The sequence below is a fragment of the Equus caballus genome, chromosome 4 (genome assembly GCF_041296265.1).
Source record: "Equus caballus isolate H_3958 breed thoroughbred chromosome 4, TB-T2T, whole genome shotgun sequence".
NCBI classification, from domain to species: Eukaryota; Metazoa; Chordata; class Mammalia; order Perissodactyla; family Equidae; genus Equus; species Equus caballus.
In genome coordinates, this window is record NC_091687.1 from 111,596,716 (window position 1) to 111,619,051 (window position 22,336).

A 22,336-nucleotide genomic window follows, 5' to 3' on the forward strand; every position below is an offset into this window, starting at 1 on the left:
TGGGTTGTTCCCAATTTGTGGTTATTACAACTAAAACTGTTATAAACACTCACGTATGAGTCTCTACATGGACATATGCTTTCATTTCTTTTGGGTAAATGTGGGCATGGAACGGCTGGGTCATATGGTAAGCGTATGTTGAACATTTTAAGAAACTGCCAAGATGTTTTCCAAAGCTGCTGTGTAATTTTATATTCCTCCCAGCAGAGTTCAAATTTCATCCACATTTCACCAAAATATGGTATGGCCAGTCTTTTTAGTTTCAGCCATTCTAATAGATATATAGTGGCATCTCATTATTATTTTAATTTGTATTTCCCTAATGAATAAATAATGACAGGAACATCTTTTCATGAACTTATTTGCCATCCATTTATATTTTCTTTGGTGAAATGTCTCCTCAAATCTGTTGCTCATTGTTTCACTGGGTCATTTGCTTATTTATTACTGAGTTTGGCAAGTTCTTTATATACTCTGAATACAAGTCCTTTATCAGGAATGTGATTTGCAGATATTTTCTGCCAATCTGTGGATTGCCTTTTCATCCTCTTAACAGCATCTTTCAAAGAACAAAATTACTTAATTTTGACACAGTCTTATTTATCAATTTTTTCTTTTATGGATCATGCTTTAGCTATCTTACCCAAGAAATTATGGTCTAGCACAGTGTCACAAAGACTTTCTCCTATGTTTCCTTCTATAAGAGTTACAGTTTTAGGATTTACATTTAGGTCTATGATCCTTTTGAATTAATTTTCATATATGGTGCCAGGTATGGATTGAAGTTTAGTTTTTGTCTATGATTATCCTATTACTCCAAAACCATTTGTTGAAAGGAATATCTTTTTTCCACCAAATTGTCTCTGCACCTTTGTTGAAAATAAACTAACAACATATGTGTGGACATATTCCTGGACTCTCTGTTCTTGAGTTGATCTACCTGTCTGTCTTTACGCTGATATCCCAAGGTCTCAATTCCTATGGCTTTAAAGTAGTCTTTCAGTCAGGTAGTAACTCCTCCAACTTCGTTCTCTTTCAAAATTGTTTTGGCTATTCTAAGTCCTTTGAATTCCCATCTGAATTTTAGATCAACTTTTCAATTTCTACAAAGAAGCCTGCTGGGATTTTGACAGGGACTCACTGACTCTATAGATCAATTTAAGGAGAACTGGTATCTTAACAGTATTGTCTTCTAATCCATGAACACAGTGTATCTCTCCATTCACTGTGGCACTCAGCAGTGTTTCATAGTTTACAGTATATAGGTCTCATACATCCCTAAGCATTTCATGTTTTTGATGCTATTGTATATAAATGGCATTGGTTTTTAAATCAATTTCCAATTATTCACTGCTAGTATATAGAAATGCAACCGAGTTTTATATTTTGATCTTGTATCCTGCAACCTTGCAAAATTCACATATTAGTTCTAATAGCCTTTTTATAATACATTCTATCCGAATTGCTATACAGACAATCATATCATCTGTTAACAGAGACAGTTTTACTTTTTCCTTTCCAAGCTGAATATCCTTTACTTTTTAAAAATGACCAGAACAGTGTTGAACAGAAGTTGTGAGAGGGGACGTCCATGTCTTGTTCCTGATCTCAGGGAGAAAGCATTCAGTCTTTCACTATTAGGTATGAGGCTACCTGTACGGTTTTCATAGATGCTCTTTATTAGGATGAGGAAATGCCCTTTCATGCCTAGTCTGCTGAGAGCTTTTATCGGGAACAGACATTGAATTTTGTTATATGCTTTTTCTGCATATATTGTGATGACCATATAACATGTTTAGCATACGAATATGGTAAATTACATTCAGCGATTTTTTTCAAATATGATGCATTATCCTTTTTATTTGTTTGATTTGATAAATTTTGTTTAGAATTTAGGCATCTATGTTCATGAGGGATATTGGTCTGTAGTTTTATTTTCAAGAAATGTCGGTCTGGTTTTGGTATCAGAGCAATGCTGCCATCATTGAGTTAGGAAGTATTCCCTCGTTTTCAATTTTCTGAAAATCCTTGTAGAATTGGTACTATTTCTTCCTTAAATGTTTGGTAGAACTGACAGTGAAGTCCTCTTGGCCTATAGTTTTATTTGTGAGAATGTTTGTAACGTTTCCACAATGTCTGAGAGGGCTTCAGTAATTTTTGTCTTTCAAGGAACTCTCCCATTTCTCTTGTGACATTTATTGGCATGAAGGTGTTCATAATATGCACTAATTATCCTTTTAATAACTACAGAATCTGTAGTGATGTCACCTCTCTCATTCCTGATATTGGTAATTAATGTCTTCCTTTTTGCTGATCAATCTGGCTACAGCCTTATCAATTTTATTGATTTTCTCTGGTTTCTAGTTCACTGATTTCTCCTCTCATCTTTTTTCATTTCCCATCTTCTTCTTACTTTGGGCTTCATTTGCTCTCATTTTTCTAGTTTCTTAAGATGGAAACTGTGGGAAGCAATTTGAGAACTTTTTTTCTTTTGTAAAACAGGCATTTCAGTGTTATAAATTTTGAAATGTTTTATTTTCATTTTCACTCAGTTCAAAGTACTTTCAAATTTCCTTTTTGATTTCTTCTTTGACATATGAGTTATTGTGAAGTACGTTATTTAGTTACCAAATACTTAAGGAATTTTCCAGATATGTTTCTGTCACTGATTTCCCATTTAATTTCATGATCGTTAGAGAATATATTTTGTATGACTTAAATCATTCTAAAAGTATTGGGACTTATTTTATGGCATAGAATATGGTTTTCTTAGTAAATGTTCTCAGTGTACTTGAAAAGAAAATGTATTCTACTATTGTCGGGCAGAGTATTCTACAAATGCACATCAGGCCAGGTTGGCGAAGAGAGTGATTCAAGTCTTCTAGATCCTTAATCTTTTCCTGTCTACTTGTCCTATCAATCATTGAAATGGGGATACTGATATATCTGAATAGAACTGTGATTTTGACTACTGATCCTTTCATTTCTCTAAGTTTTTGCTTCATGTACTTAATAGATATTTATTAGGTAGATAAGTGTTTATTATGATGTTCTTTTGATGAATGAACCCCTGTCATCACTATGAAATGATCTTCTTTATGTCTGGTACTATTCCTCATCCTTTTCTGATAATAATATACTAATTCTAGTTTTATTTTTACTAGAGTTAGCATGGTATTTCTTTTTTCTCCTACTGCTGTTAACCTATTTGTGTCTTCATATTTAAAGTGTGTTTCTTATAGGCAGTATAAACTTATGTCTTTCTTCTTTATTCAATCTGACAACCTCTGCCTTTAATTGGGGTTTTAGACCACTGATGTTTATTGATATGGTCAGGTTTAAGTCTATCAATTTGCTCTTTGTCTTCTATTTGTCCCACTGTTCTGTAGTCTCTTTTTCTGTGCTCCTCTGGATTAACTATTTTTATGATTCCATTGTATTTCCTTTGTTTGCTTACTGACTATATCTCCTTGATGAGCTATTTTAGAGTTAGTTTCAGGTTTGTCATGTACACCTTTAACTCATCACAATGTGCCTCCAAGTGATATTATAACACTTCAAGTACAGCATAAGAACCTCACAACAGTCTATTTCCAGTTCTTTCCTCCTGCCTTTGTGCTATTGTTATACATTTAACTTGTACAAGGTGTTATAAAACTCACAATACACTGTTTCTATTTTTTTTGCTTAAGCAGCCAATTATCTTTTAATAAGACTTATATAATAAAGAAAAACTCTTTTATATTTACCCACAAAATTGCCACTTCTAGTGCTCTTCATTCTGTTTCGTAGATCCAGATTTCTATCTCCTACCGATTTGCTTCTGCCTAAAGGACTTCCTTTATGTTTTGTAGCACAGGTCTACTGGTGATGTATTTTTACCTTTTGTATATCTGACACCATCTTTATTTGCCTTTGTTTTGGAAAAATATTCTCAATAGACACAGAACTAGTTTGGCAGGGTTTCTCTCTTTTAGTACTTTAAAGATTTTGCTCCACTGTCATCTGACTTGCATTTTTTCCCCTTAAGAAATAGAATGTGACTCTTACATTGCTCCTCTGTACTTTATACATCTTTTTCTCTGAATGCTTAAGACTTTCTCTTTATCACTGCTTTTGACCAATTTGATGATACATCTTGCTATAGTTTTCTTCACGTTTCTTGTATATAGGGCTCGGTGAGCTTCTTGGATCAGAAGGTTTATAGTTTCATCTAATCTCAAAATTTTTCTGCCATTAATTTTCTAAATATTTTTTCTTAACCCTCCCTCCTTCAGAACATCAATTATATCACTGATGCTCTGGTCAGTTTTTCAGTCATTTTCTCCTCTCTCTCTTTCTTTTTTGGACAGTTTTCTCTTGCTATATCTCTTCTGCAATATCTAATCTCCTTTTACTACGTTCAACATATTTTCATATCAGACATTATGGTTTCATCTCTAAGTTTGATTTAGTTCTTTTTTATATCTTCGACCTCTCAATAAGTTCAATCTTTCATCTAGTTTCTGGAACATATGAAATAGAGCTATAAGAAATGTTTTCATGTTCTTGTCACTAATTCTGAATCTGTGTCAATTGTGAGTCAGCTTTAATTGACTGATTTTTCTCCTCATTATGGCCTGTATTTCCTGCTTTGTACGCAGCTGCAGACTCAAGGTAGGTACAGTGGATCGCCAAAGATATCCAGACCTCAACCCCTGGAACCTGTGAATATTTTACGTTACACGGCGTATTCGTTTTCTAGGGCTGCTGTAACAACGTATCACAAACAGGATGGCTTCAAACAACAGAAACTTACTCTCTCACAATTCTGTAAGCTAGAAGTCCAAAATCAAGGTGTCAGCAGGGCCAGCTCCTTCTGAAGGCTTTAGGGAAGAATCCTTACTTATCTCTTCTGGTGGCAGACTGTACTGTGTGGCATTCCTGGGCTTGGAGACACATCACTCTAATCTCTGCCTTTGTCTTCACATGACCTTCTTCCTGGGGTGTCCTGTTTCTGTTTTATCTTCCTATAAGGACACTAGTAATTGGATTAGGACCCACCTTAATCCAGTATGACCTCATCTTAACTAATTATATCTGCAAAGACATTATTTCCAAATAAGGTCACATTCTGAGGTTCCAGGTGGACCTGAATTTGGGGGTTGGGGGACACTATTCAACCCAGTATACATGACAAAAAGGATTTTGCAGATATAATGAATAGAGATAGGGAGATCCTCTTGGATTAGCCTGATGAGTGCAACCTAACCAAATAGGCCTTTAAAAGCACAGAACTTTCTTCAGCTGGAGTAAGAGAGATCCAGCAGAAAGGTAAGTCAGGGAAGAATTCAACCCACCTGAGGAGGCTCACTGGAAAACAAGAGAAAAGAGGCAGGCAGCTTCTAGTACAAAGACCAGTACCTGGCTGAGACTTAGCAAGGAAACGGGAACCTCAGTCCTAAAACCAAAAAGAACCAAATTTAGCCAAAAACCTGAATGAGCCTGGAGGTAAATGCTTCCCCAGAGCCTCCAGCGAGGAATGCCATCCTGTAAAAATCTAAACAGAGGGGCTTTTTTTTTTTTTTTTGGCCAAAAACAGCCCATCAGTTTAGTAAGATTTTACTAAGGGAAATATTTTAACTGAGAATATGATAGCCCATTAATTCTATCCATCAGTGTAAAACAAGATGCTTCTCTGTGTCACTCTCTCCTTTCCCTCTGCCCAGTGAGCTCGGGCCACCGTGGCCTCTCAGAACTCCGAGCTTTTCTCCTCAGCCCAAAGAACCACTCAGGCCACCCTGGGCCTCCTACGCTGCAATGTGGCCTGCACTCCCGTCTCTCCAGGCAGCACCTTGGAGCGCTCACGGCACTCACCTCTCATCTCTCAGGGATTAGGGATTACTATTCTTCACTGTTTATGTTTTCTTTAAAATCTCATTTCAGGTGAGAGGGGACAGTCACCGCTCAGTATCCACAGATGCAGAACCTGAGAAAACCAAGGGCCAACTGAGGGACTTGAGCATCTGGCAGAGTTTGGAATCCACGGGGTGTCCTGGAACCTGTCCTCTGCAGAGACCCAGGGTTGACTGTTTATCTAGTCTCTCTTACTCCACCTTGGCCAGACTATATTTAGCCTTTAAAGTATTTCCTTACCAACACTTGAATACTGATTTTCTTAATTTTTCTTACTCTATGTCTGAGTCTTAGTTCTTGATAAGACAAACACAGGAAAAGCTCTAGGCATAAAACATCACAGCAGAGAGTACTTCTTCTTTACTCATTATCTTCATGGATTTGTTAATCATTAAAGAGTTTTTTAACCTATAGTTACCTACTCTATTTCAAGCTGACCTCCCCAAATACTTATTGATAGCCTTGTCCCCTTTTTTAATCCTTTCAACATACAACTCAACAACAGAATAAAGCCTCAACCTCAACTGATACGTCTTAGTTTTCTCTTAATAGATAAAATTGTTCCCTATTGTGAAATATCCACTTTCTTTATTCTCTTGCCATAAATTCCTATAATTTAACTGTTCCAGTGTACATTTCTACAATGGGTCTCTAGGATACTTTACAAAAACCATCAAGCTTATTCTTTTCTTTCCGTTTTTCCACACCCTTTCCATTATATTCTTTGATACATTTAGTAAGTGCACTCTAATCAAATGATGATGTCCTAAAAGAATTTTAAACATAGTAGTGAAATCATTGCAAAGCCTCACTTTGTTAAGCTCCTTCCTATTATGTTGTTCAATACCTGCTACTTTCAACTCACACTGAGAAAAAAAAAATCACCTAGGAAAAAATATACTAGTTCCATATCTTCAAAGAATTGTTTTAGATTGAAAGGACCTCTCTCCTGTTTCTGATACACTTAACAAAGATCTTTATTTCAACAAAATACTTAAGCAGAACAGATACAATATTTGTAAGAATCTGAAATTAAGATCTGTTCAAAACAAGCTGGGTTTAACTTTTATTTTAGTGCACCAAGAATAACACAGAAACAGAATTTTGGAGCAGAAAAGAACTCTAAGATCCCCTTGTTCAACTCACTCAGAAACTGGACTCTTTTTTTAAAAGAAGTTAAGTAAATTCCCCCACAAATTCCAAAACTTAAAAATTATAAACCTGGGATTAGATCCCAGATCTCTTGCTCTTTCTACATTACTGTATATCTCATACGACACTCTGGGTAAAAAGGCACAACATTTTGAATTGTGTTAATAGCATCTGCTGAAAAGAGCCTATCAGTTTAACAAGATTTTACTAAGGGAAATGTTTAAACTGAGAATATAATAGCCCATAAATCCTATCCATCTGTGTAAAACAAAATGCTTAGTTGAGCTTCTGATCAGTCGGTAAGACACTGAAGCAGAACTAAACACTCCTACATTTGTTTATATTCGTGTGCACATGTACACCCCATCTTCTTAAAACACCAAAATATCTTTCAAATACAGAAAAGTTTTAACAATACTTCAGTGAAACATTGACTGTATTACACGTCCTTTACGTACTATAACATCCTCTAACAGAACTAGGAAGTCACACCATTCATGATTTAAAGGACCTTCCCAGCCCTCATGGCAGACGTCTGAGTGAGTGGCACTTTATCTCTGACCAGCCTGCATTTGCATCTATCAGCTACATATGACCTGGAAAAGGGGCTTCGTCTCTGTTGTTCTGTTTCCTCACGTATAAAATAGGCTGTAACTTAACTCATAGGGCTCCCATGAAGAACAGAAGAGAAATAAATTATCAAAATGTTAAACAAATGTCAGTGCCTCTCCCTGCCCTGTCTCAACATAATGCAAATGATCCAAAAAAGTGAAAAATTCTAATGCACACCAGCAATTAGATCAGATAAAGACAAGACAGTGACATGAGTTGCAGCTAAAATTAGCTTTCAACCCTTTTCTTAAAGAATTATTCTCATTAATTACACCCCAAAAAAGGCTTATTTAACAAAAACCTGTATATATATATCACATTAAAAATATATTAAAACAATGACAAAAATAAGCATAGAAAATAAATTGCAAAGAAATACACCAAATCATTAACAATGTGAACATGGACGAATTATTGGATGATTTTTTCTTACATATTCTAAGTTTTCTATAAGGACCACAGAAGACCCTTAAAAACGATGAAACATATACTTAAACTCCTCTGTGAAACTCAAAATTCTCCACACCCCAATGACACACAACTTCCCCAGAACATGCTTACGAAGGGCAGAAGACAGCAAAGCCAAACTGAGATGGCGATGCTGGGCAGCTGCCATCAGCCACGTGGCTCACTCTTTTACTGCCCTCACTGACTGCACAATTCACACTCTAGCCTCAGCAAAATCACAAATTACCACGTGGCAGGGAGCTTCAAAGATTGCTCTCAAATAGTTGCAACCATGAATATAAAGCCTTGAATGCTTAGAGTCCACTATACTTTTATAATCAGTGGGAAAAAAACATTTATCATTTGTAGCACAAAAGGAGACCTTTTTATTGTTACTGATCTATAAATACACATACTTCCAGAGTTTACCTTTCCGATTATATATGTCCGTTTCATACAGTGAAAATTACAAATTCAAATTCTTCTCTGGAAGTCAAAAGTTAAAAAAAAAAACTTTGCTTAGGCAAAAGTTCACAAATCAGTAAAAGTTTTTAACCAATACACTTAAAACGAAGATAGGAAAAGCTCAATAGAGAAGCATGTATCCACGACAGTAACAAGCAGCAATGTCTGCTGAGCAAGTGAAGAAAATGATCAGGATGACTACAAAGGTTCTGAATACCAACTCGTTTAGTCTGTCATGAAACTAGATGCCTTCCGTATGCACTAAACTTTAAATATATATAACTTTTAAAAATTATTTCCCCCAACTGCCCTTTTGCCAGGAGACTCAGTGTCATTGCTGATGATTTGGACGACCACAACCGTAGAAAGGGATATAATGGAATCGAGAACCTCCACTTATTTATTTTTGCAAGAAATATTCACTTAACACAAAGAATTTGAGGATTGACAGTCTTATCCTACCTAACAGAATAATCATCTAGATAAATAACCAGCTTTTTTTCAGTCTAAATAATTGAAATAAAAAAATTAACTTTATTAATTACAATAAACGTGAAAGTTTCAGACCTAGCTTGTGCTAATTACCAAATTTGCAACATATAGAAAGTTAAAGTTACCATGAGAAGACCATTTAATATATAGAAAACTAACATCTAATATACCTTCCTAAGTAGTAATTACATTCTTAGAAACTATATAAAACTTAAATTTCCAGCATTTTACAAACATACTGAGATATACACACATAAATATGCCTTAAGAATATTCCGTAATTTTGATAAAACATTCCTAAATTAAAAATTAGGGCTAATATACATAACATACTACCACTACTTTTATTTTATTATATATGGTTATACATATTAATTTGTAAAATAAAAAGAAATACTGTCAAATTTCTGTACTTCAGAAAGCTAAAATTACATGCTTCAGTACAGTAGTACATAGCAGAACTCTAAAAATCCTGAAACCTTGTAGTTTGTCTAAATCAGGAGCAATGACAGCCTTTTTGAAATAAATCTAATGCCTATCCCCAAAAGAGGTATCTGAACTTAAACAAAGATTCAGATAATCCAGAATACTTAGTTTAAAACCAAACCAAACTGAACTGCCAGATCACCACAGGATACATTAACTTCTGGCTCCATCTGCTGGAGTCACAAAATATTTCAAAATACAACATACAACACTAAGAAGCAAATAATCTATCACTTCTCATCACACAGACAAAAAACTTTATGAATTTAAATAAGAAAATTAGTTCATATTCAATAATTTCCAAAATGACAAAATTAAGTTAAAACCAATATTTCGGTGGAACTGAGGCTCTGATCCAATTGTCAAAAAGTGACTTATATAATAAAAAAAGTTCTACCAAGAAAGCATAAGCCTCAGAGAAAAGACTACAAGTTTGCTTTTCAATAAGAAGTGTTGCGAGAACTTTAAAATTAGAATAACTTCTGCATGTTTCCTCAGAAATAAAGCAAAAAATAAAGAACAATTTTAGCAATGAGTTATGAAACTTTTTACCTTAATATACCTCTTATTAACAAAAAAGCAGTACATATTCACTGTAGAAATATTATACAATGCAAATACCAAAAAAAAATTCATATCATATAATCCTACCACCCAGAGAAAAACATTTTTTCCAACATCTTTCTATATCAACCAATACTCATCTACATCTATAATCACCAAAAAAGCACTCCACTGTTTAGCTCTACCAAAATTTAATTAGGCAAATTTCCTACTTTGAACACTTAGATTGTTTCTTATTTTTATTGTTATAAACATTATCTCAATACATACCCAGTAACTATAGTGAGGCACATTATAATAAATGACTGACTATTGAGACCAAGTAACTAGTATCATTTACCTAACCATAGCACATTAAAATTTATTACGGACTGACTTTTGATTTAGTATTTATACATAAGTAAATATAATACCAACTTTTTTTAAGTTTGATTGCTTATAATCTAAAAGTTTGATTTTTTTTTGATCTTCTGTGGGACGTGAAAATGGATAAAACAAAGATGGATTTTGGATTGCTCCTTCATGATGTCCAAAATAGCATACTGTCTATTCTTGTTGACAAATCAAAATAAAGCACACATACCTTGCAAAGACTAGTCAGACAGATTCATTGTGGTTATCTTTTAACTGACTGAATCTCAAACTGGGCAATCATGTTATAAATGTGTGTCCCTCTCTGGTCTGAAGTGAGTAGGGATAGCCTAGCAAAACTTGGGCCCCACTGGAGAAAAACACCTCAAAAACTGAAGAATTCTTTCCTGACTTTAAGGCTGCAACTTTAATTCCATCATTCTCCTACCTTCCAAAGATGTATGTTATTTGGTTTTTATTTTAATTTTAAACTCACATTACATAAAATTATCACTTTAAAGTAAATAATTCAGTGGCATTTAGTGCATTCACAACGCTGTGCAACCACTACCTGCATCTAGTTCCAAAACACTTTCATCATCACAAAAGGAAAACTCATTGATCAGTTGTATGTTTTTCAATTTATGGAACATAAGAGTTTCATATTTTTCTACTAATTTTCTAACACTATACAAGATATAAAAAGTGAATACAAACAGGTACTTTCTTACCCTTTTCCTATTTTAACAGTAAAAATAGCAACAATACAAATTTTAGCTACCATTTTGATTTGTCATCTCTGCCCACTTTGTACCATCCTACAATAAATGTAGTTGCTGGCATGTCACAGCCCATACCGAGCAAATGATGGGACATGCCTCACAGCATCCAGCGGACAAGTGACAAAGACTCCTGGCTAAAACTGTTAATGACCAGAGGATCACCATTCTGCCTCACTCCAGCTCCAGTACCTATTTTTGCGTACTACATTTTTTAAGCTGTTTGAATCATTTTCTCACTGTAGACAGAGATACATCTTGCTACATGATACAGAGATTTAGGACTGATTTTTATTTTCCTGCTTTACCAAATTCTGGCCCAGAGAAGCGAAGTGGCATTCCAAGGTAATATGGTTAACATGTAACATCTCAAACCCATGTGTCCAAAATCCAAACACTGTATTTAAGCCAAACTAAATATATTTACACATGCTAAAGCATTATTGACACATATTTTAGCCTCTAATCCATATGTGATTTACACATTAAAGGCACAATCAAAAACATCCATACTGACAACTTTTTAGGCTAAGTCATTAAATTTCTTTTCAAATTAAGTTTGTTTTTCACCAAAGTATTCCTAATGATACAATTAATAACTGTTATTCATTCAATGAATCTTTATTGAACATTTCCAGTGTGAAGTACTGGAACAGGTGCTCCAAAAGAGATCAAGAATTTAAGACTAATCTGAGTCCTCAAAGAATTCAGCATAAATTCAGGAATAGTTTTACCAAAAGAAATAATAATTCTAAGAAAATCTCATGTCACAAGATGATAAATGACTGACAAACAAATATGGATGATATAACTGCACTGGGGTAAAGGAAATAATCAGCCTTTTTGGGGACTACTAAACACTGGCCCTGAACTGACACTAACTCCAGTAGACCAAAAATGTCAGTGTGGTCCACCAGTCAGAGCAGGGGCTTACAGAGTTAGGTAGGCAACGGAGTTACAGCTCAGCTCTCATGTGTCTTAGAGTGGGTCCCTGAACCCTCTCTGTAGTTCCAGTTCCAGAACGATAACGGGAATAGACATTTCAAACTCTGCAAGAATCTCCACACTGACCTGGGAAATGAGGGCTATTACAGTGGGAAAGGCCAAGCGGAAGCCACCAGAACTGCCTCTAATTGGGAAAACAGTAAACCAAAAGCAATACTGCATCCCTGAAGGGAATACAGAGACGAGTGCCACCATCAAGGACTTGAAAGATGCAGGGGTGTTGATTCTCACGTCCCCAAGACAGATGGATCCTGGAGAATGACAGTGGATTACTGTAAGCTTAACCAGGTGGTGACTCCAACTGCAGCTGTTGCACCAGATATGGCTTCACTGCTTGAGTAAATTAACACATCTCCTTGCATCTGGTACGTGGCCACTGATATGACAAATGCTTTTTTCTCCATCCCTGTCCATAGGGCCCACCAGAAGTGGTTTGCTTTCAGCTGGCAAGGCCAGCAATGTACCTTCACTGCCCTACCTCAGGGGTATATCAACTCTCCAGCTCTGTCATAAATGAATTCACAAGGATATTGATTCCTTTTACCTTCCACAAGGTATCACACTGGCCCACCATATTGATGACATTTTGCTGACTGGACCTAGTAAGCAAGAACTAACAACTCCTCTAGACTTATTGGTGAGACATTTTCATGTCAGAGGGTGGGAAACAAATCCAACAAAAATCCAGGGGCCTTCTACCTCAATGAAATTTCTAGGAGTCCAATGTTGAGGAGCATGTTGAGACATCCCTTCTAAGGTGAGGGCTAAGTTGTTGAATCTGGCCACTCTTACAACCAAAAAAGAGGCAAAATGCCTAGTGGGCCTCTTTGGATTTTGAAGGCAACATATTCCTCATTTCAAGGTGTTACTCTAGTCCATTTAATGAGTGACATGAAAAACTGCTAGTTTTGAGTGGGGCCCAAGAAAAGAGGAAGCGCTACAAGTCCAGGCTGCTGTGAAAGCTTCTCTGCCCTTGGGCCATATTATGCAGCAGCTCCAATGGTGCCTGAGGTTTCAGTGGCAGACAGGGATGCTGTCTGGCCCTTTGTCAGGCCTCTACATATGAATTGCAGTGCAGGCCGTTAGGATTTCAGAGTAAAGCTAAGCCATCCTCCGTGGATTAACTACTATCCTGAGAAGTGGCTTTTAGCCTGCTACTGGGCCTCAGTCGAGACTGAACACCTGACCATGGGCCACCAACTTACCATCCAACCTGAGCTGCCCATTGTGAACTGGGTGTTATCTGACCCACCAAGCCATAAAGTTGGGGACGCACAGCAATACTCCATCATCAAATGGCAGTGGTACATATATATACAATCAGGCCCAAGTAGGCCCTGAAGGCACAAGCTACATGAAGAAGTGGCCCAAGTTCCCATGGCCCCTACTCCTGCTACACTGCCTTGTCTCTCCCAGGCTGCACCTGGAGCCTCATGGGGCGTTCTCAATGTCAGCTGATCTGACAGAGGAAGAGAAGCCTCAGGCCTGGTTACAGATGGCTCTGCACGATATGCAGGCACCACCTGAAAGCAGACAGCTGCAGCACTACTGCAGCCCCTTTCTGGGACATTCCTGAAAGACAGTGGTAAAGGGAAAACTCCTAGTGGGCAGACCTCCCAGCAGTGCACCTGGCTGTTCACTCTGCGTGGAAGGAGAAATGGTGAGATGTGTGATTATACACTGACTCCTGGGCTGTGGCCATGGTTTGGCTGGATGGTCAGGGACTTGGAAGGAAGATGATTGGAAAATTGGTGACAAGGAAATATGAGGAAGAGGTATGCAGACAGACCTCTCTGAATGGTAAAAAAAAAAAAAAAAAAAAGTGAAGATATTTGTATCCCATGTGCCTGTTCATCAAAGGATGCGCTCAGCAGAGGAGGACTTTAACAATCAAGTGGATAGATGATGAGTTCTGTCAGCACCAGTCAGCTTCTTTCCCCAGCCACCTCTCTCATCACCCAAGGGGCTCATGAACAAAGTGGCCATGGTGGCAGGGGTGGAGGATATGCATGGGCTCAGTATGACAGACTTTCACTCGCGAAAGCTGATCTGGTTGTGGCCAAAACTGAGTGCCCAACCTGTTAGCAGCAGAGACCAACACTGAGCACCCAATATGGCACCATTCCCTGGGGTTATCAGCCATCCACCTGGGGGCAGGTTGATTGCACTGGACCACACCCATCCTGGAAAGGGCAGCGTTTTGTCCTTACTGGAACAAACACTTAATCTGGATACAGATTTGCCTTCCCTGCACACAATGCTCCTGCCAAAACTACCATCCACAGACTTATTCACCATGTGGTATCCCACACAGCATTGCTTCTGGTCAAGGAACTCACTTAATAGCAAAAGAAGTGCTACAACAGGCCCATGCTCTTGGAATTCATTGGTCTTGCCATGTTCCCCACCATCCTGAAGTAGCTGGCTTAACAGAATGGTGGAATGGCCTTCTGAAGACTCAGTGACAGTGCCAGCTAAGTGGCAATACCTTGCAGGGCTGGGGCAAGGTTCTCCAGAAGGTTGTATATGCTGAGTTTGCAGTGAATATACAGTGGTGTTTCTCCTATAGCCAGTTTTCTCCCAAATTTCAGGAATCATGGGGTAGAAATGGGAGTGGCACCACTCACCATTACCCCTAGTCACCCACTAGCAAAATTTTTGTTTCCTGCCCCTGTGACCTTATGTTCTGCTGGCCTAGAGGTTTTGGCTCTAAATGGAGCAATGCTTCCACCAGGAGACATATCAATGATTCTGCCACCCATCCACTTTGGGCTCCTGATGCCTCTAAATTAACATCAAGGAAGGGAGCTACAGTGCTGCTGGGGTGATTGATCTTGACTACCAGGGGAAATTGGACTACGATTCCACAATGGAGGTAAGGAAGAGTATGTCTGGAACACAGGAGATCCCTTATAGTGTCTCTTAGTATTTCCATGCCCTGTGATGAAGGTCAATAGAAAACTACAACAACTCAATCTAGGCAGGATTACTAATGGCCTAGACCCTTCAGGAATGAAGATCTGGGTCATCCTACCAGGTAAAGAGCTACAAGTAGCTGAGACGCTTGCTGGAAGCAAAGGAAATACAGAATAGGTAGTGGAAGAAGGTAATTATAAATACCAGCTATGACCAGGTGAACAGTTACAGCAATGAGTGCTGTAAGTGTCATGAGTATTTCCTCCTTAGTTTTATTACAAATGTTTGTGTGTGTGTGTGTATACACATATATTAGGCAAATTACCTTGTTTTTGTGAAAGATGAAATGAGTGGAGCATATTAAAACAGAACCAAAGCAGCCATTTCAGAGGAACTGCCTTGCACATCTTGTCTGCTCTCTCTTCCAAACTTGACCAAAACACCAACACTGCAAGAGGTCAGTAAGGATTCCTGCTTATAAGGATTGATGAAATTGAACTTTGCTGATGACCAAATCGCTAACCAACCAATGAAGTACAAACCTAGCCTTACCTCATCTAGCACCAATGAACTCATCTTTAATATAACTTATCTCACCTTCCTCCCTTTTTCCCATAAAAACCCTGAGCCCCTCTCCTGTAATTGGGACATTATTTGGATTTCTACCTCAATCTATGCTCCCTGAATTCCAATTCTTTGATCCCAAATAAATGCTTTGCCTCTTAAACTGGCTTCTGTTTTTGTAGGTTGACATATGGTGTCAGAAGTGAGATCTGAAGTGATTTCACCTTCGTAGACCAGCATCCCCTGGAAACAGGTTTGGTACCAACACAAGCCCCCTTCTGTGCTCAGCCGCTTCCACAGACAGCCAACTCCTCTGATCATGGGAACTCTCAGGCTCAAATCTCCTTCCCATTGGTTGAAGTCAATGCCCTTTTTTTAGGGATTGGAAGCAAGTGCCCAGGAGACTATTGTCTCAGTGCCAGCATGACAGTCACTGCTGCAGGAGGGGACTCCTTCAGCTGTTTTCCTTAGTCGGTGAGTGCTCTAACCAAGTTAAGAGATTTTCCTGTGGTCATTTTTGTTTGTGCACTCTTCTTTACCATGGAACTTTCATTTTCTAAAGTTTCCTGAGAAAAGCTTCTCCCTCCAGCTGGTTTTATATTTAAAAACGACGGTCTTTCCTCTTGTAAATTTCTGTCCCAGTGGACCAATAATACTAAAGATAATTTAAAATGACAGTGGCCACTTTGAAGCTCCATCTTTAATTTCTAAAGAGTCAAGTGCGCCACCCTGCAGCACACCTGCTTAAAACTATGGTCTTGGAAACTGTAAATATTTACAAAGAACAGTAAAATCTTACTAAGCTTGTTTAGTGCTCTGAGAGCTTGGCTTTGTAACCATCAGGTCGGAGGCCCCAAAATATGGTCCGACAAAAATGTACGTTGCATCCCATTTGCATTCAAAATATGGCTGGACAGAAGTGCGAACTGGACTCCATTTGCGGCTGGCATCCTACCAAGCTGCTGCCAGCCTTAGGGGAATTACACTGGCCATCAGAAGGAATGTTCCAATTAGATAAGAGCATTTAAGAAATGCACTTAAAAGTAAAGGCTTCAAAATTCCAAAATAGCCTTATTGAAAGTTTTGTTGCAAAATGCTAATGAAAAATTAAGATATAAGAGGTACCTAAAAGAAAAGACCATAAAAAAGTCTGTTAATGGCTGTACAGACCCTCTATATCTACCTTGAAAGGAAGGCCCCTGTATGGGTTCCTTCCAGAGTTAGGACTCTGAGAGGTTTTTCTGGTAAACTGCTGTTATTCCCTTAAATAGTCAGGGAGAAACTAAAATTAAAAATTAATGGAGTTATTTGATACTGCCAGGAATATTTACTGTTTGTCCTGGCTGAAACCTGATAAGATATTTGAAAGGATTTAGTAATTTATGATGAGAAATTTGGCCAAATTGGAAGCTGAATTCACAGCCCGATAGTTTTTTTTATAGGCCTTCTTTCCTAATTTAAAATAAAACTATGTACCCAGAGAGAAAGAAGCAAATTAGGAATGACGTAGTTGGACAGGAAGACCAAACTATAATGCCATTTAAGTTACAATTTCTGAGGAATTGAGGGCAACTTTCCTTATCTCGCAAATCTTTGCAAAACCAGAAATGCAGCTCTAGAGGCAGTTCAGATTCCACCCAGTCCCTTTGACGAATTCCAAAAACCTCTCTTATTTATCTCAAAAAGCTTGCAACCTCTCTGGGAACTGTCATCCAGATAATCACCAGTTTCTAGGACTGAAGGAAAAAGAAAAGAAAAAAACGGTTATAGAAAACACCCTTGCCCAAAATCTAGCATCTTGTGTCTTCTCCATAAATATTAGCAGAAAAAAGCTCTAGCCAACTAAGCAGAGAATCTTAATTTATTCAATCTGCCACAAACAAAATTTGGATTCAATTATTCTTTCATAACTAGTGATCTCTGTGTTACTGTACCTGATTTATGGCAGTATTTTTAAAACAATAGCTGTGGGATCTCTATGTATGTGTCCACATATATGTATGTTATACATGTGTGATAGTTTTCTACCTCCAGACGGTATAATTTCTAAAGGAGCTCTATTAAATTGGCTTAAAGTAAGCACTTACATAAATTATTTCTAAATGTAATAGAAATTAGCCCATATGAATTTCAATATCAGGTAATCTAGGAAAACATTTGGCACTAAAGCTAATTTAAGTTTGTTATCTTCAGAGTTATAAGCATTAAATACAAAACTTTTGTTCTACCGAGGTTTACCAAAAGCCAAATAAATTTATGTTATCTATGTTACAAAATTTGGCAACAAAAAATTTTGGCTGCCTTTGTCTACTGTCTCATGAAATTTTTGTAGGTAATCTAAACATAATTATTGGGAACAAGTAAACTAAATAGTTGTAACTAAGATTAAAGGGTTTTTAGGTGAACTTTTTAATAATAATTATGTGTTATGGTACATGTACTTAAAAATTAACTTCAAAACCTTTTGGTAACTGGAAACCTCACAGTTTTGCTAAATTAAGTTAAATTATAAAAACTTACTGAGTATCTAGATCATTTCCAAATAAGATAAAATATTAGACATTAATCCTGAACATAAGTTTACCTACTTTAGGATTCTTATTGCAGAAAAAGTTAAAATATTTGGGTTTATTAATAAATATGCTTTGCACCATGCTGAGAAATTTTCTATGAGAATGCACATGTTTCTAGAAAGTATTTATAATTCTGCCAATCCACAGAATGCTAATATAAAAGACAATTCATAATTGCTTCTTAGTTTTCACTAAAAATTAAGGCTTCAAAGGGTTAAGAATTCTAATCAATATAGGTGATTAAAGCTACTAAAAATTAGTAAGGGAAACATTTCTGTATACAAGGAAAGTAAGATGTACATTTTCAGTAAAAAAGGTATAAGGAAGGGAGAAATTTCTGCTTGTTTTGCTAAGAAAGTAAATTGTCCTCAAGTACTAGGAAGGAGGAAAGGTGTGGGACAAATTCTGAATGTGAAAAAGAAAGTTATAAAAGGTCTGTGGAAGACAAACCCTGAGGAAAGAGTTTTGTCCTTGGTCTAGTTGACTAAGATTGAAATGAATTAAGTAGATGAGTTTTAATATCAAAAGTAAGCTAGTGAAAAATTAAAATTTGGTTTTCTCTCTCTTAAAAAGACAGTTTTCTTGAACTTTTAGTCTGTTCTTGATAAAGAGATTATGACGGGTTTTTTTTTCAGCTTTGAGTAGCCTACCAAAAAGTCAGGGATTCTATGTTTTATCAAAATAAATTTCCTGTACTGTTTTTATCAGGTCTTTAATCACAAGAGTTAATGGTTTTCTTACAACTATTTAAATTTCTGTATTTGCCTGAAAATCTTTTACTGTCACTTTGGTTAAACAGATAATTAAGTACTGTTTCATACTGATCTATGATCCTATTTGACCAAGCATTCTAAAATCTTTTGATATTTTTGACAAAGCTACCAAAATTCAAATTTTTTTAAAAAGTCTTTCTTTTGATCTGAAAGTAACTTGGAGAATTTCCAGCAGGCCCCTGGGACTTCTCAAAGAATATGACCACTCTTCTTATAAAGAGGGAAATACTAAACTACTTAGGCTTGTTTGGTATGTTAAATTACATGGGAAACATTGTCAAATAAGTGATGATGAGCCTCCTTTATGGATATCTTGCATGCATATATGTTATTAGCATAAGCATTTTAGAAATTATGTGAAATTTTAAAAATTTCTAGTATGTCCTGGCAGAATGTTATCACTTGCAATTCTAGTTATCTTAAAATGTTATATGTCACATAAATAACCAAACTTCCTTGTCAATTGCATTATAATTTTAAGTCTTTTATCATCTATAGATAGTTATTGTTTATTCTGATGCTTTTGCAAATATGTTTTCTTCTCAGAGAGATTCATGGCAAGGCCTCTGACACTCTAGAATACAGGTTTCTGATAAACTGTCAGATCATAAAACTGAATTGGGTAAGAAATTACAGAACTGTAATGGAGAAACTGATGGCTTCATATAACTGCTAACAAAAGATCAAGAACTGATTACGTGGGACTACGTGAACCAAGGAGGATGCTCTAACATTTTATTTTTCCAGATTTAATGAAATCTTTTCTCTTAAGCTATCAAAAATTTGGTAAGATATACCTTTGTGAACAAATATGAAACATTTACTTTTCTCCCTACCTGATCCCTTTAGAATCAGAAACTCTTAGTGAGCATTCTTATTTTCACTTAAATAATCAGGCCAAGTTTTTTTTGTTTTTGTTTGTTCGTTCATTTGAGGAAGATTAGCTGTGAGCTAACATTCACTGCCAATCCTCCTCTTTTTGCTGAGGAAGACTAGCTCTGAGCTAACATCTGTGCCCATCTTCCTCTACTTGATATGTAGCACACCTGCCACAGCGTGGCTTGATAAGTGGTGTGTAGGTCCACACCTGGGATCCAAACTGGTGAACCCTGGGCCACCAAAGCAGAGCACACAAACTCAACAGTTACACCACTGGGCCAGCCCCAGGCCAAGTTTCTAATATAAACAAATTAGTTTTACCATGATTAACTTTGGTTAAAAAAAAAAAAATGATGGTAATTGTGGAGAGAGAAATTATGTTACACCTTTGTAGATGCTGGATTCTAGACCTATTAACTGTGTTTAAGGTTTTGTTACATACCTATAGACTGGCCTCAGGTATTGCCTTTAGTCTTGCAGTGCCCTCTTTAGAAAACATGAACTGACACCACATGGGATGGTCACTAGCAGGATCAGTGTCTCTTGGTATGCTACTCATGCTACTGTGACCAGCTACTGTAAGTCTCTGATGTCTTATGCTCAAGCCTACCATCAACAGGTTAAGGAAGCTTTCCTGGATTCTAATTTAAAGAATGCTATTGGTCAGAGTCTGGAGCCTGCTGTCTGCATATTCTGGATATGAGACCAGAAGAAGACAGCCCTAGAGCCCCACTGGAAAGGACCTTATGAAGTGCTCCTAACTACTGACACTGCTGCAGAACTAGAAGGCAGTGAACCTTGGAGATACATCTCACATTTAAAAAGGTCTGCACCTGACATCTGGTCCTGTACAAACACTGGAGGCTTCCAAATCAAACTGACTAGGAAAAGAAGCTGCCAACATCTGAGGCAGATCGCTTTCCCAAGATGGCCAGACCAGGCCTGCATACCTTTCATTTGCTGTTGTTTCTTACCTCATTTTCTCCTTCTCTTTCTTGGAAAGACAATACTATTATCCACATCTCCCAACCTATCACAAAAGGTGGAAATCTTTCTGACTGTTGGGTTTCTCATCAAAAGCCTCATTCTGTCCACGAATCTAGAGAATCCTCTAGTACATTTAATTAACAATCTCTCTTCCATTCCTCCCCTGATTCATTGTACTAAGTGTCTAGAACTTCTCATCTAACTAATCAAACCTCCAGAGATTTAAGAGGTGACATTTGTAACTGTTGTAAATACCTCATTTTACTTGGGTGAACACCTCTGGAAAGGCAGAAACAGAAGCAGACAGAATATGGGCACAAGCCAAATGGTTAAATGCAGTGCCCACTGACACCCTGTGGTTCTTGGATCTCTAGAGCTGGCTGCCCTCAGACACTGCCTCCTGGTTCAGGTCTATTCCCCAATTTGGACTTAGTATTTTGTTTACTATTTTAGAATTCTTGTTGTTGTAAAACTTTGTCTCCTCTGTGTAGCCTGACATTATAAAAACACCAGTTGGGTACTGATCACTCAGCACTTTGACCTGATTACTAGGGCTTGTGAAACTCAACATGAGAAACTTCAAGGAACTGAGAAGATATTTACCCTTAAAGGAACTTAATTGGTAGAGCCTTTCTCTGCCCTGGAACTCTTGTTGCTCAAATGTGGCCTAATGGGTCCTAAGGAAAGCACTTTCCCTTTTATGTGGAACATGACACACCAGGAATGAGCCTTCATGGCAACAAGGGACCAATGCTCCTGTGACAGCTGATCAGCAATGCTTTCCAATAGTAGATCAGTGATGCTTTCAGAGAAAGATTTTGATCAAAAGGGGGAAAATGTGAAAGATGACATGAGCGGAGCCATATTAAAATAGAGCTAGAGCAGCCACTTCAGAGGAACTGCATTGCACGTCTTGTTTTCTTTACCTTCCAACCTGGACCAAACCACCAACATTCCAAAGAAGTCAGTAAGGGACAAGGTTACCTTACCTGTTGGACTGATGGAATTGGACTCTGCTGATGACTGGATCACTAACCAATCAACAAAGGACAAGTTTAGCCTTTTGCCTAATGATCGAACCTCTGGCCAATCTATGAAATACCAATCTAGCCTTACCTCATGGAGCACCAATGAACTCTTCTTTAATACAACTTACCTCATCCTCCCTTTTTCCCATAAAAACCCTAGGCCCCTCTCCTCTAAATGGGACACTATTTGGGTTTCTACCTGAACCTGTGCTCCCCAAAATGCAACTGTTTGATCCCAAATATACATTCTGCCTCTTAAACTGGTTTCTGTTTTTGTAGGTTGACAGAACCATTTTTTAAAAATGAGGAAAAAAGGGAGTATTTGTCACATTTCAGGAAGGGACAGGATCTTCTAAACACAAAAACAA

At 37.3% G+C, this 22,336-nt stretch overlaps 1 protein-coding gene across 9 annotated transcripts in view; it reads right to left on the minus strand.

Moving 5' to 3' along the window:
- The window catches only part of LMBR1 (limb development membrane protein 1), a 156,891-nt gene that overhangs the window by 89,632 nt on the left and 44,923 nt on the right, over positions 1-22,336 (minus strand). For 4 of the 9 annotated variants that reach the window (XM_070266113.1, XM_070266116.1, XM_070266115.1 and 1 more), the window contains exon 5: positions 5,340-5,440. The exons of the other annotated variants lie outside the window; for them this stretch is intronic. The gene's annotated coding sequence lies outside the window, so the exon portion shown is untranslated. The remainder of the gene's footprint in view (positions 1-5,339; positions 5,441-22,336) is intronic. 9 annotated transcript variants of the gene reach the window in all.